This window comes from Pyxicephalus adspersus, chromosome W (assembly GCF_032062135.1).
Source record: "Pyxicephalus adspersus chromosome W, UCB_Pads_2.0, whole genome shotgun sequence".
Taxonomy (NCBI): Eukaryota; Metazoa; Chordata; class Amphibia; order Anura; family Pyxicephalidae; genus Pyxicephalus; species Pyxicephalus adspersus.
Window position 1 is genome coordinate 6,724,353 of NC_092870.1, and position 12,958 is coordinate 6,737,310.

Here is a 12,958-nt window from a genome sequence, read left to right on the forward strand (position 1 = left end):
ATATATATATATATATAATACTTTTAACATGAAATCCTACCCAACTTTATTTTATTTTTTTAATTAATAGAATATCTGTTTACTGGTGTACATATCTAAAGGATCATATCAATCAATGATAATGAAATGTCCAATCGCAAAAAAAAAACAAACAGCCAATTTTGACAGACTGCGCAAGTGTATATTGCAAGTGAATTTCTATCACCTGTGACTATGCACATAAATTTGAGCATATAAAGGGGGGTGGTTTAACTTGCTTTTTCTTTTCTTGGAGGGGCTGTTGTTTTGTGTGTTATCCTAATTAATCTATGTTGCTGCATTTGATACTTTGCTTACCATTTAGCACAATAGCTTTTTTATTTTTTTTTTTTACTTTGAATGTTTTAATGTCTATTTTGCAATTTTGAAGTCAATGTTAATGCTATGTTATTGTGTTTGTGGCCATGTTTGATTGCAAAATTCTGCCTTTATTACCACTTTGAAATGTTTGTCCTGCATAAATATTTTCGAATCCAGTTTTCCACCCTTGATAGGGCAAAATTCCATATTGGTTTGGTATTTTTTGAATGCAATATTTGTTGGGCCATTTTGTTGGTGTGTTTTTGTTTTTTTTTGGTTTTGATGTGTTTTTATATTTTATTTTGACCTTTTAGCAAATGTTTCTTTTGAATAAAGTTGTAAAATGTTGTTGTTTGTTTTTTGGGGGTTTGTTATGTGATCTCCTTTCCAATCTCCCAGGACACACAGTTTAAAAAGAAAATTGTGATTGTTTTTAAGCTGTTCCTTCCTCTGAATTATTTGTAAAGCTAAAAACAGCACACAATTGTCTTATTTGTTTGAAGTGCATAGTTGTGCTCCAAACTTCAGGAGCGTGTAGCTCATAGTTGTGCGCCACGGTGGACCCGCTAAGTGCGCTTGACCTGTCAACCTATCAGTTGAAAAATGCACTGCACTTTTGCACAGTCCTCATTAAGATAAGTTTGTATTTTTTGTGTATATTGCTTGTTTTGCTTCATATGCACTCATGTATGTATAGACATGAGTGCACATAAAGCCAAACATGTGTGTATGCATTTATAGAAAAGAGAAATTACAAGAAGAAATAGGCAAAGAGGGCTTTTTGGACCATATTGCTTCACATTGCAAAGATTGCCTATTTCTTCCTATGATTTTGGATATCATGGGCTTGGCTACAAGCAACATTCATGGAGGATATTGCTTCTGGGTAAAAGAAGGGATCCACCTTTATGTGCTTCCACTACCAAGCTGAGGTGAGTAAGTCAATTATATATAGTGGGCCAACATCTAAAATGCCATTAAAATCTGCAAAAACACCCTGAAGGGATGGAAAAGCAAGAACATGTTTGGCACAAAGTGGATTTGGCCTTGGAACTTGGCCTTTGATATACTAGTACTATTTGTTTTGTGGAAACACCTAAATAATGCATACACTCCAGTATTTATGAGCATTAAGTTAAGCAACAACACAACATCTGTTCATTTCTAAGAGTGCTTGACCCTGCTTGTGAGCTTGGCAATGAATGTGCTTTGATGTTGTGCTTGGCAACCTGGACCTGGACCTCCTTCCATCACCATCAGGTGTGTTAGAATGAGTATGCAACTCAGCTAGACAACTAATTGACAAGCAGTTTGTACAGCAAGTGGAAGTGTGTTTGTATACAATAGTGCTAAGATCAGGCAGCACAGCACAATGACAACAAACCTATAACAGTACCACAAATGAACACAGGATTTGTGTGGGGACAAATCAACATGAGTGCAAATGTCAGACTATAAAAAAAACAAACAAAAAAATAAATAAAATACCAATATGTGACAAAGGCAACGAGGGGGTTAAGAAGGAGTTTGGTGTGGAAACCATGCAGACATTTGTATTCAACTTGTGGAAAAAATGACACCTTGCTGAAGAATTGCTAAACTACAGAAACTGTCATTACAAACCAGGCACAAACATCATTGCAGCAACATAAGAAGCTAACAATCATGAGAATTACATTCAATCACATCAATGCATACCATCCAAGCAAACTTACTTACCCCCCCTAATTAAAATGCATTATGTATTGCATAAGTGTATGCACAAGTGAAATCACTAAACGTTCCTTAATACATATATTATAACATGTTTTCCTATAATCCTTTACTAAAATATTTGATTTCTCTAAAGTCAAACTGGAACGAAATTTTTATGAGGTCACAAATGTTTTTTACACTCATACTATTATGTGATAACATATTTGAAAGTGCCACTTATTATATATCCAGCTTGATAGAAATGAGTTTGCAGTGTTGCAACCAAAAGAAAAAGTAACAAAGTGCAACAAATGTAACTATAAATGAAGCAAGTTTTTGATGGAGTAGAATGTAACATAAAAAAGTAACACTTACAAAAAAAAACAAATCAAGCATTAAAGATTTAAACTGACCTGTAAAATGGACTGGAGAACACAGAACAGGGCGCAGGTGTGCGCTAATCAATTGCTATCACCTCATCATTGAGGTCAACATCTCCTGAACTGCGCAGCTGAAAATTAATAGCCTTAATTGGTGTATTCGCGATCTTTGTGGGGAAACCAGCAGGAATAGCGGTAATAGACCTCGCCGTCCGGCGCGTAAATACGCGTGTCGAGCGTATGCGCATTTCATTGATGAATCAGGGCCATTGGGTGGTGGTGATGTATAACACTACCAATAACAAAGTTTGAATTTCACTTGCTACCCATACCAACTAGTTACTTACTTTTTGTTTTAGTTGGCTGTTGGTGAGAAGCATAGAGAAATAACTTTGAAATAAGAGAATCAACCTCCTCTGATCTTAGCTGGGCATGGTGGACCCCTGAGACATGGATCATAAACTAACAGAACTAGTTTCCTAAAACTGAAATTCCGACAAAAGGGGTTATGCTGGGTCTTGCAGACTAGTGAATCAGAGAGAAAGGGGATGTGGGTTATTGACCATGTTGCATAAAAATGTTCTCATGGATTTTTCCCCTTCTTTTTTTTTTTTCAAACCAATTTTATTAGTTTTGTCATTTTACAAAAATAAACATAAGAACAACAAACAAAGACCTCTCTCCTTCCATATTTTAAATGATGCGTACTCCTGTGCTTGGGGGAACAAGGGATTCCCACATATGGGAAGATATTGAGACAAACGGATTGGAAGTTTGAATTTTTGCCTAATCACCTTCCACGTGACCACTGTATCCCTGATTACTGAGTTATGTCTCAGGGAAGGAGGAAGCATAGCCAGTCTGCAATGTAATAGGGCACATAAATTCCAGGGATGAGTCATAGCACTTTCGAGAGACAGGTTGGAATGGCAGGAAGTCCCCTTAAGCCAATCCACAACATGTCTGGTCAGACAGGCCAAATTGTAAAGTCTGACATTTGGAAAGCCCACGCCACCCTCCGTGTTTGGCAGATGCAGTTTCAAAAGCGAAATTCTAGGACGTCTGCCTGCCCAGATAAATTTTGTAAACGCCCTATTAAGGGCACTAATATCAGTATGGGTAAGTAAAAGAGGCAGAGTTGCATGGGGTATAACAATTTAGAGAAGGACATCATTTTCACCAGATGACAACGACCCAAGAAAGACAGCGGCAGACCCTCCCACATTTTTAATTCCCTCTGAATTTTGGATATCAATGGAGGATAATTCAAGGAGTACAGAGAGGAAGGCATACGGCCAATATGCAAGCCTAGGTATACTATGGAGTGTGATGCTACCTTAAAAGGAACCCTTGCTTTCCAGCGTTCAACAACCGTCATGGATCTGGCTAGAGAGAGAATCTCACTTTTTGTAAAATTTATTTTGAGCCCTGAGAAACTTTCATAAGTACAGAATGTTGTTTTGATAGTAATACTATCCCTTCCAGGATCAGAGGTAAAAATCAATATATCATCTGCAAAAAAAGCGGTCCGCAGCTCACAATCATGCACTGGAATACCATGCAAAGAAGGGGTGGCATCTAACTATCTAACCAGTGGTTCCAGTGCAAGATTGAACAGGAGGGGAGATAAGGGGCATCCCTGCCTGGTTCCCCTATATAATGTGAGGGGATCAGACAGGAATCCAGGTGTGAGTACATTGGCCCATGGGGAAGTGTACATTGCTGCCAGTAATTTCAAAAATGAACCCCTCAGCCCAATATGCTGAAGTACCCTGAAAAGCCACGTTATATTTACTGTGTCAAATTCTTTATGCGCATCTATTGCAATTATGGCCAGATCAAGGTCAGGTTGTTGTTTCGCAATCTCCAAGGCCACCAATACTTTTCTGATGTTAGTTACTGCAGATATGCCCTGTACAAAACCCACTTGTGATGGAGAAATAAGAGAAGGCAATATCCTAGCTAGTCTATCAGCAAGAATTTTGGATAGAATTTTTGCATCTATGTTTATCAAAGAAATGGGGCGGTAGGATTCCAGTTCACAGGGATCCTTGTCTTTTTTCAAAAGAAGCTTTATATAGGCTTCTTGACCGGACTGAAAGTAAGTACCCCTCTCCCATAAGGTAGTGTACATGGCATGAAGGTCATCAACCACCTCTTCTCCAAGAAATTTGTAAAATTCAGCTGTAAAGCCATCGGGACCTGGGGCTTTACCATTTTTCAGGTGTGAGATAGTCATTTTGACTTGACTATCAGTAAAATGGAGGATTGCAGGATAGGCCAAAGTAAAGCGCAATTTATGATGGTACAGCATGGAGCATACTCGTTGGAAGCTGCGCCTTTTGCGTGAAACTTCTGCCGAATAGTCCGCAAACAATAATAGAGAGGCTCCTTCATATTGTAGCTTGCGCTGGTTCCGAAAGGCATGAAGTATACAGGTTCTATCAGCATAATAGGTGTAAGCAACCAGTACCGGTCTAGGATTAGATCTCTCTGTGCGGGCTGGACCCAGCCTGTGAGCACGCTCAACTCTGCAGGGTGTAGTAAGGCCCAGCGACTTAGGTAGTGTCGTAGAGCAGATATCATGTAACTGCGATGGTTTAATATTCTCTGGAAGACCTACCACACGCAGATTATTGCGCCTAGATCTATTTTCTAGGTCTTCTATTTTATCTTGCAAGGCTTGTGCTTTGGTTTCCAGCATAGAAATAGTAACCCTGGCGAAGGTAACATCATCTTCAACCAGTGTAATGCGCTGCTCAGCATTATCTAATCTATGTGACTGTTCCTTTAAATCTTTCCGTATAGATTGTATGCCTTTTTGTACTGCAGCATCAATGGCCTCTTGTAATGTTGGCTTTAACAAGGCTGCCACAGCATCAGCTATTTTTTCAGGTTGGGAACTCTCAGCAGATTCAGTGAACTGTACCTGACAATCAGCAGCGCTGGAAGCATGTGAGGAGAAGGCTGCGGCGGCCATCTTGGAGGGGGTAGAGCGGATTTTATCCTTCTTCCCCATGATATCCTGGCTTCTAGAAGAGGAGGATGGCTCCAAAAACCGGTCCATCCACCCACCGGTATGTTAAGATTGAGATGCGGGCGAGTTAGCAGCGTTAGTGCCGGCTCATTAGTGGGGAATCCCTGAGGCGAGCGGGAGCCGGGCTTACATGCTGCCCGCTGGCGGGGCGCCGGATCCGGAAGTCTTTCCCCTTCTTAACTGTGAGGGAAATGGAGCCGCTAACAGGAATGACTGCCTTCCCCACTAAAACCTTTGCTGCCACCACAGCTGCTCTAAGGGAAACACAGCTTTTTTTTTATACCTGGACCACAACTGATGCCTGTAATACATGTTCCATATTTGCTTTTTCTGGAACTAGTATCCAATTAGCAAAAGCAGAATTTACAGACCTTTTTATTTTAAATCTTTTTTTTATTATTATTTAATAAAAAGTTGCCAGCCATTAATCAGGGCGGAGGTGGCAGTACACACAGCTAAATGTTCGCTTACCGAACATTTAAGCGAGAGCGGCCTTGTAATTTCGCCATGAGGTTGTGTTCTCGTCAAACAAACTAAGGAAAATGCAGGGGGCGGGAATGGTGACTGTTTCAGGGTGGGAATGGCGCGGCTGGGAGCAAATCATTTGCTCCCAGGATGGACAGCAAGGCCCAACAGCCAATCAGGGGAGATATATACAGGGAAGAAGGGAGAGGTTAGTCACTCCATTTTGTGTTTTGTGTCCGAGAAAGAAGCAGGGAGAGAAGTGCATTGTGACAGGGACAGGTTAGGAGCCTTCTGTATATCTTGAAATATACAGATTGTGCAGTTTTTGATGCTACCTCTTGCTATATTTCTTCTTGCTATCTGATAGCACTTGCTATCTATCCAATAAGCCAGAAAAATGTCTGCATTTCTCTGAAAAATATACCAATTTAATTCTGATACCACTTGCTATCAAAAAAGCTAGAAACATTTCTGTATTTCTCTAAAAAAAATACAGATATTTCATTCTGATAGCACTTGCTATCTATCAAAAAAGCCAGAAAAAATTCTGTATTTCTCTAAAAAAAAAAAAATATTTAATTATGATACCACTTGCTATTTACCAAAGAAACCGTTTGGTACAGGTGCATTTTTTCCCGAATAAGTAAAAGATGAGCGGTAGACGCAGGGGAAGGCGTGGCGTTGGGCAACCTGCCGCATCTGGAAGGGGGCATACTCCCCGGGAGTCTGCCACTGTAGGACAGCAGCCGCAGCAAACCATTGAAGGCAGCAGCACAAGTTGCCAAACAGGTCTGAGATGTGTGCAGAGCACCAGTACTCTGGTAGATTTATTGAGAGGGCATTCTACAATCAGCAGGCTCTTCTTCTGCAGCAGCAGCAGCAACCAGCACAGCCGTGACGGGAGCAAAGACAGGAGTTAGCGTGGCTAATGTGCCCGTACCTCCCGATGACTCTGCCTTGTTGTTTGACAAACAGCCTGAGCATCTGTCATTCCGAATTTCAAAACAGGAGGCAGACTTTCAGACCCTTGGAGAGTGTGGTTAGCACTTGCTGGCTGAGGGTTCTGCATCAGTGGCTGCATTTGCAGAAGTTGGCTTACATGAAAATGAGGATGATGATGACTGTGATGTCACCAGGGAACCACCGGTGCGTGTAAGGGCTAGCAGCAGTTTCGAAACAGACGTAGAGGAAAGGCATCAGCAACAGACTGGCGATGGAAGGGGCCACAAATCTGCTTCATGTGAGTCCCAAGGAACACACAGACGAGTGGGCACAAGCAAAGGAACAGTCAGAGACGATGTGACTGTGGGGGAGATGGAGCTGGAGCAGACACAGGGCACCCAGCAGACGCAGAGGCAGGCAAAGAAAAAAAGCAGTGGTTGCACGCACCTCTCCAGCGTGGTTCTTTTTCAGGCTGAAAGACGATGACGGGTGCATAGCAATCTGCATCCTGTGCCACAGGCAGATTTGCAGAGGACAGGCCGGATCACATTTGGGTACAACATCCCAGCTTTCCCACATGCGCTAGAACCACAAACCAAAGTGGGAGCAGTACTTCTTGAAGGAGGTGTAACCACATCATCATCTCTTCCTCCACCATTGACTCCTTCTACACCTCCAACTGTCATTGCTACTACGTCTCAGGAGGTTGGTGACAGCCAAACTTCAATCTGCGAGGAAGTATCAGCTTCTGGCCACAGGTTTCATAGCGTCAGAAGACGTTTGTCGCCGAAAGATTGGCACTGCAGTGACCCCTTCAGCTCCCCTAGCTCCCAGTCCCTTCAGCCCACTCTACCGGAGTTCTGCGCAGCGCATCAGGCTATGGGCCCAACCAACAAAAGAGTCATCCAACTCAATTCAAGTCTAGCCAAACTATTGGCCTTGTAACTACTGCCGTACAACATTGTGGACTCTGCTCCCTTCCGTGACCTGATGTCGAGCGTCAGTGGAATATACCAAGTAGGCATTACTTCTCCCGCACAGCTGTTCCCAGTTTACATGCACATATAATGGGTAACCTCTCCCGGGGATTGGCATTCTCGGTGTCTAGTCAAATCCACGTCACCACGGATAGCTGGACAACCAGGCACGGAGTGGGACGCTACCTGTTTCTCACCGCTCACTGGGTGGCCTTGCATAGCTCAGTGGGCGGTAGTCTGCAAGAGGCATTGCAGCACCTGGTACCCCCGCTGAGGGGTGTGGTGGGAAAGCATGGGCCATCCCAGTCCTCTCCCTCATCCTCCTCCTTCATTCCTCCTACTGGCAAACCCTCTCTTTTCGACACACCTCCTAAAAGCCCAGCAGTGGAGGACACTGTGGTTAAGCGGGTACGCCACTACGGCTCCCTCAAGCACACGCGTTGCCAGGCGGTGCTGAAACTGGTGTCCTTGGGGGTTAAAAGTCACACCGCCAGAGAACTCTTGTCTGCTTTGCACAGAGAGGTTCAGGCTTGGCTGACGCCCTCCCGGCTCACAACATGCAACGTAGTGTGCGACAACGGGGCCAGCCTTGTGGCCGCGCTGCATATGGGCCGCATTACACATACTGAACCTACTGGTGCAGAAGTTCCTCCGCACGTACCCAGGACTGCAGAACTTACAGGCTCACTCCAACTGCAGCAATGTACCCCGATCCCCTACTGCCGCCACGACGCTTAGCAAGATCCAATGCTCCAGTGTCTATATGAGCAAAAGCTAGCCATCTGCCATTACTTGGTCAGTGTGGTGTATGGAGGCAGCGGGGCCCTTGGTACAGCCACACAACTGAGCTATTTTACCAGTGACCAGTGGCTGCAGATGGAGACGCTGTGCAAGGTACTGGCCCCCTTTGAGCAGGCCACAAACGTTGTGAGTCGGGAACGGTCAGGCTGGAACGATGTCATTCCCATCATCTTTCTGCTTGATAATACCGTGTGGTCTGATGGAAAGTGGCGATGGGAGAGGAAGGGAAGAAATAGGGGAGGAGGATGAGGGTGACATTACACTCCATAGCGCACAGCCAGCATCAGGAGGAGCAAGAAGGGACACTGGTCAGCATCAGGAGGTTCAAGAGAAGGAGGAGGAGGAAGATTATTATGATGATGATGATGAGGGAGACCATGTTGGGGCTGCTGGACAGGACCTGTCCAACCCACATTTGTGCTGTCACGCCCTAGGCATTGTGCGGGCGATGGAACAACAGGAACTGCTGCAGCTTGAAGAGGAGGAGGTGGGTGATGAGGAGGAAGATGTTTTGGCGCCTACTGAGGGACAGGAGAAGGATGAGCCCAGGGAACCCCTCTTTCAGATGTGTGCCGTTGCGATGCCGACGGAGGGACTCCCGCATTTGCAGAATCAAAAACAGGGATGATTACTGGCTGGCCACCCTTCTGGATCACCGCTACAAAGACAAAATGTCACAGTTTCTACCCAACCTGGCGCAAGAGAAACAAAAGGTGACCCGTCTGAGCAGAATAATATGCGTATGGCTGTGTGAGGAGTTCCACGCACCACATTCCAAACACCTCCACCATATCGTCCTGTAGCGGCGGAAGCAGCAGCAGCATTAGCAGTAGTGGCAGCAGGCCACACACATCCAAAAGTGTAGGCCAAGGCAGAGGGGATTTTCTGGATGCCTGGGGAAACCTGATGCAGCCACCTCAAACAAGTGAAGTGCAGGGGCATAACCATTGAGAACGGATGAAGCGCATGGTATACAATTACGTTGGCTCTTTTCTCAATGTTGGTTGTGGTGTTGACGACAGCAGTTATGAGGAGAATGCCTGTCCTGACAGATTGAGGGTTTGGCATTCATGTCATCCCCTTCATGATGCAAACTAGCAATATCGTCTACCTTCCTAATGCTTCCAGCACCACAGACCACAGCAACAGTGCTGGCGCAAAAAAACATCTTGGTCTTGCCCTTCTACGTTTAATCACAAATTTCCAATATTTGCATTACACACTTCGGGTTGGCATTGACGATGCACTACACCCAGCTCTAGATGCCAGTTACCAACGCCGTCCACACTCCGTCTCAGGGTCCACTGCCTTCTCCTCCTGCTGTTGCTGCTGCCACCTGCTCAGTACTCCATTCACAAAAATTGTATTACACGCTTCTGGGTGTCATTGACAATCCACTACACCCAGCTCTAGATGCCAGTTAAAAATGCAGTCCACGCTCTGTCTCAGGGCCCACTGCCTCCTCCTGATGCTGTTGCTGCTGCCGCCTGTCAGTACTCCATCCACTATAATTGTATTACACACTTCTGGGTGTCATTGAAGATGCACCACACCCAGCTCTGGATGTCAGTTACAAATGCGCTCCACGCTCTGTCTCAGGGCCCACCGCCTCTTTCTGATGCTGTTGCTGCTGCCGCCTGTCAGTACTCCATTCACTATAATTGTATTACACACTTCTGGGTGTCATTGAAGATGCACTACACCCAGCTCTAGATGTCAGTTACCAATGCACTCTATGCTCTGTCTCAGGGCCCACCACCTTTTCCTGATGCTGTTGCAGCTGCCGCGTGTCAGTACTCTATTCACTATATTTGTATTACACACTTCTGGGTAGCATTGACGATGCACTACACCCAGCTCGAGATGCCAGTTACCAATGGGGTCCATGCTCCGTCTCAGGACCCACCGGCTCCTCCTGCTGCTGCCGCCTGTCAGTACTCCATTCACAAAAATTGTATTACACACTTCTGGGTAGTATTGACAATGCACTAGACCCAGCTCTCCATGACACTTACCAATGCGGTCTCCCTGGTGATAGCTGACCAGAGGCCACACAATGCTACCGCTCACGCTCCGTCTCTGGTCCTCCATCCTTTTTTCCTAATGTCACCATGCTACTTCTCCACAACTTTATGGGTGGCATTCCTAACACATGTCATCCAGGTCATGGTGCCAGCTAGAAATTATTATTATTGTTATTATTAATAAACAGGATTTATATAGCGTTAAGATATTATGCAGCTATGTAAATTAAAAAGCAACGCGTTTTTCCTTCTGTTTTGACGGCAGAGACTGTTGCTAGTGAGTTCATCCTTTCTCAATGTCCTAATGTTTGTGCTGCATTCTGGACGCTGTCCATCACACAAAAATCCTCTTTGCCTGCTGTCACTTTGCCTGCCATTTTCTGGAAAACCACTAGGTCTTTTTTAACTTTTGTATTTTTCCTTATTACCACTGTTCTCTTACACTTACCTATCAAATTTGGTGGTTCAAACATGTATAGGGGCTTTCCTAATTATGTTTAAAGTTGGCCCATTGACTTTAATGTAATCCGCAAAATCGATTCGCAGAAATTTCGTGAACCCACTGGAAGTTCGAGGAAATTTTCACGAGACTGTCAGAGGCCTTCTCGCTCATCCCTAGTTACCACACAAATGCCACACATTACCATTACCACAAAACATGTATATGCAGTAACACTGCAGCTCAACAGACAGGTGAGAATTTGGTCTGTTGGGGTTTTTTGCCATCTGTTAGCTTTTTTGCATGCACATTTCATGGATGAATGAGACCACATTAGGTGTTCACAGTTATCAAGAAAGGTGTCTAAAAATAGGTAATAAAAGTAAAAAATATCATATTCTAACTTTATACTAATACTTATATCTACACTTTATGAAAGGCACTAATACAGTGTGCATAGGGAAAATGCATGTGTCATAACCACAGCAAGCATTTTTAAATTATTTCAATGGCTCCTGCCCAGTAAAAAAGTTTACACTTATACATACCTGTACATTTGTTGTGTATTTGTTATGGCAACACAGTGTACACTGCAGTTCTGCTGAAGCCTTTTCTTGGTTACGTTCATATGCTTTTTATACATTAGTGAGCAATTAGTGAATTCGGGTTGTCCCTATATTCGACCCGAATATGGCTGTTCGAATTCGGGTAGACCCGACCCGAAAAACACGGGATTCGACAGCAAAAATTAAATTATTTATTTCGTATGTGTTTTTTATTTTAAACTTGTTCTTTTTTACAGGTTATCCGACAATGACATTATGAATCATAATGTCATTGTGGGATTCCTGGACCGTGGGAATTTTGCGGTCACAGCTAATTGAAAGCAGGTGCCTTCAATTAACTGTAACTGCAAGCAATACAAGGGCAATAGAGGTTGAATGGAGATACTATCTCCATTCATACCTCTACTGCTCTGTGATTGGCTGAGAAATAGGAAACCCTGATGACAGCTCAAGCATCATCAGGATTTCCCTTTCCTCAGCCAATCAGGGAGCAGAGGTGTTCGGCTTTGACATTCGACCACCCAAATTTTTTTGCTATATTCGAGCGAATAGCTGCCGAATCGAATAGTGAGCTATTCGACCAACACTAGTGAGCAATAGTGCTACTTTGCATGTAGTTATTTTTTTAGGTTAGAATCTGAACATTCACTTCAATAAATACATTTCTATAAGACAATAAGCAACATTGTTTGAATGCTTTTTGTACAACTCAAACTGGCATCAAGGAAAACTAGGATATACTTAACACGCTGTGTACTTGACCTTTTTACCATGAGGAATCCCCTAGAAATAACTTTCAGGTCCTTAGGGAACCCTTGCTATGATTACTATATCCACAATTCACAGTACATTAGTATGGTGATCAGTAGGAAAATTGTCTCTTATATTGCTGGCCAGTGGGAATTTCACCCTTGGGACCCACCGGCTCCTCCTGCTGCTGCCGCCTGTCAGTAGTACTCCATTCACAAAATTGTATTACACACTTCTGGGTGGCATTGACGATGCACTACACCCAGCTCTTTATGACACTTACCAATGCGGTCTCCCTGGTGATAGCTGACCAGAGGCCACACGATGCTACTGCTCACGCTCCGTCTCTGGTCCTCCATCCTTTTTCCTAATGTCACCACGCTACTTCTCCACAACTGTATGGGTGGCATTCCTAACACATGTCATCCAGGTCATGGTGCCAGCTAGAAATTATTATTATTATTATTATTAACCTCCTGGGCGTTACACTGATGTCTAGATTTCTGTACCAAAAGCGTTACACTGTTTTTCATGAAATTTTTT

At 43.8% G+C, this 12,958-nt stretch overlaps 1 protein-coding gene across 1 annotated transcript in view; it reads right to left on the bottom strand.

Annotated features, from left to right (window-relative positions):
* LOC140342879 (paired mesoderm homeobox protein 2-like) overlaps positions 1-12,958 on the bottom strand; it is a 135,142-nt gene that overhangs the window by 83,388 nt on the left and 38,796 nt on the right. The window lies entirely within an intron of this gene.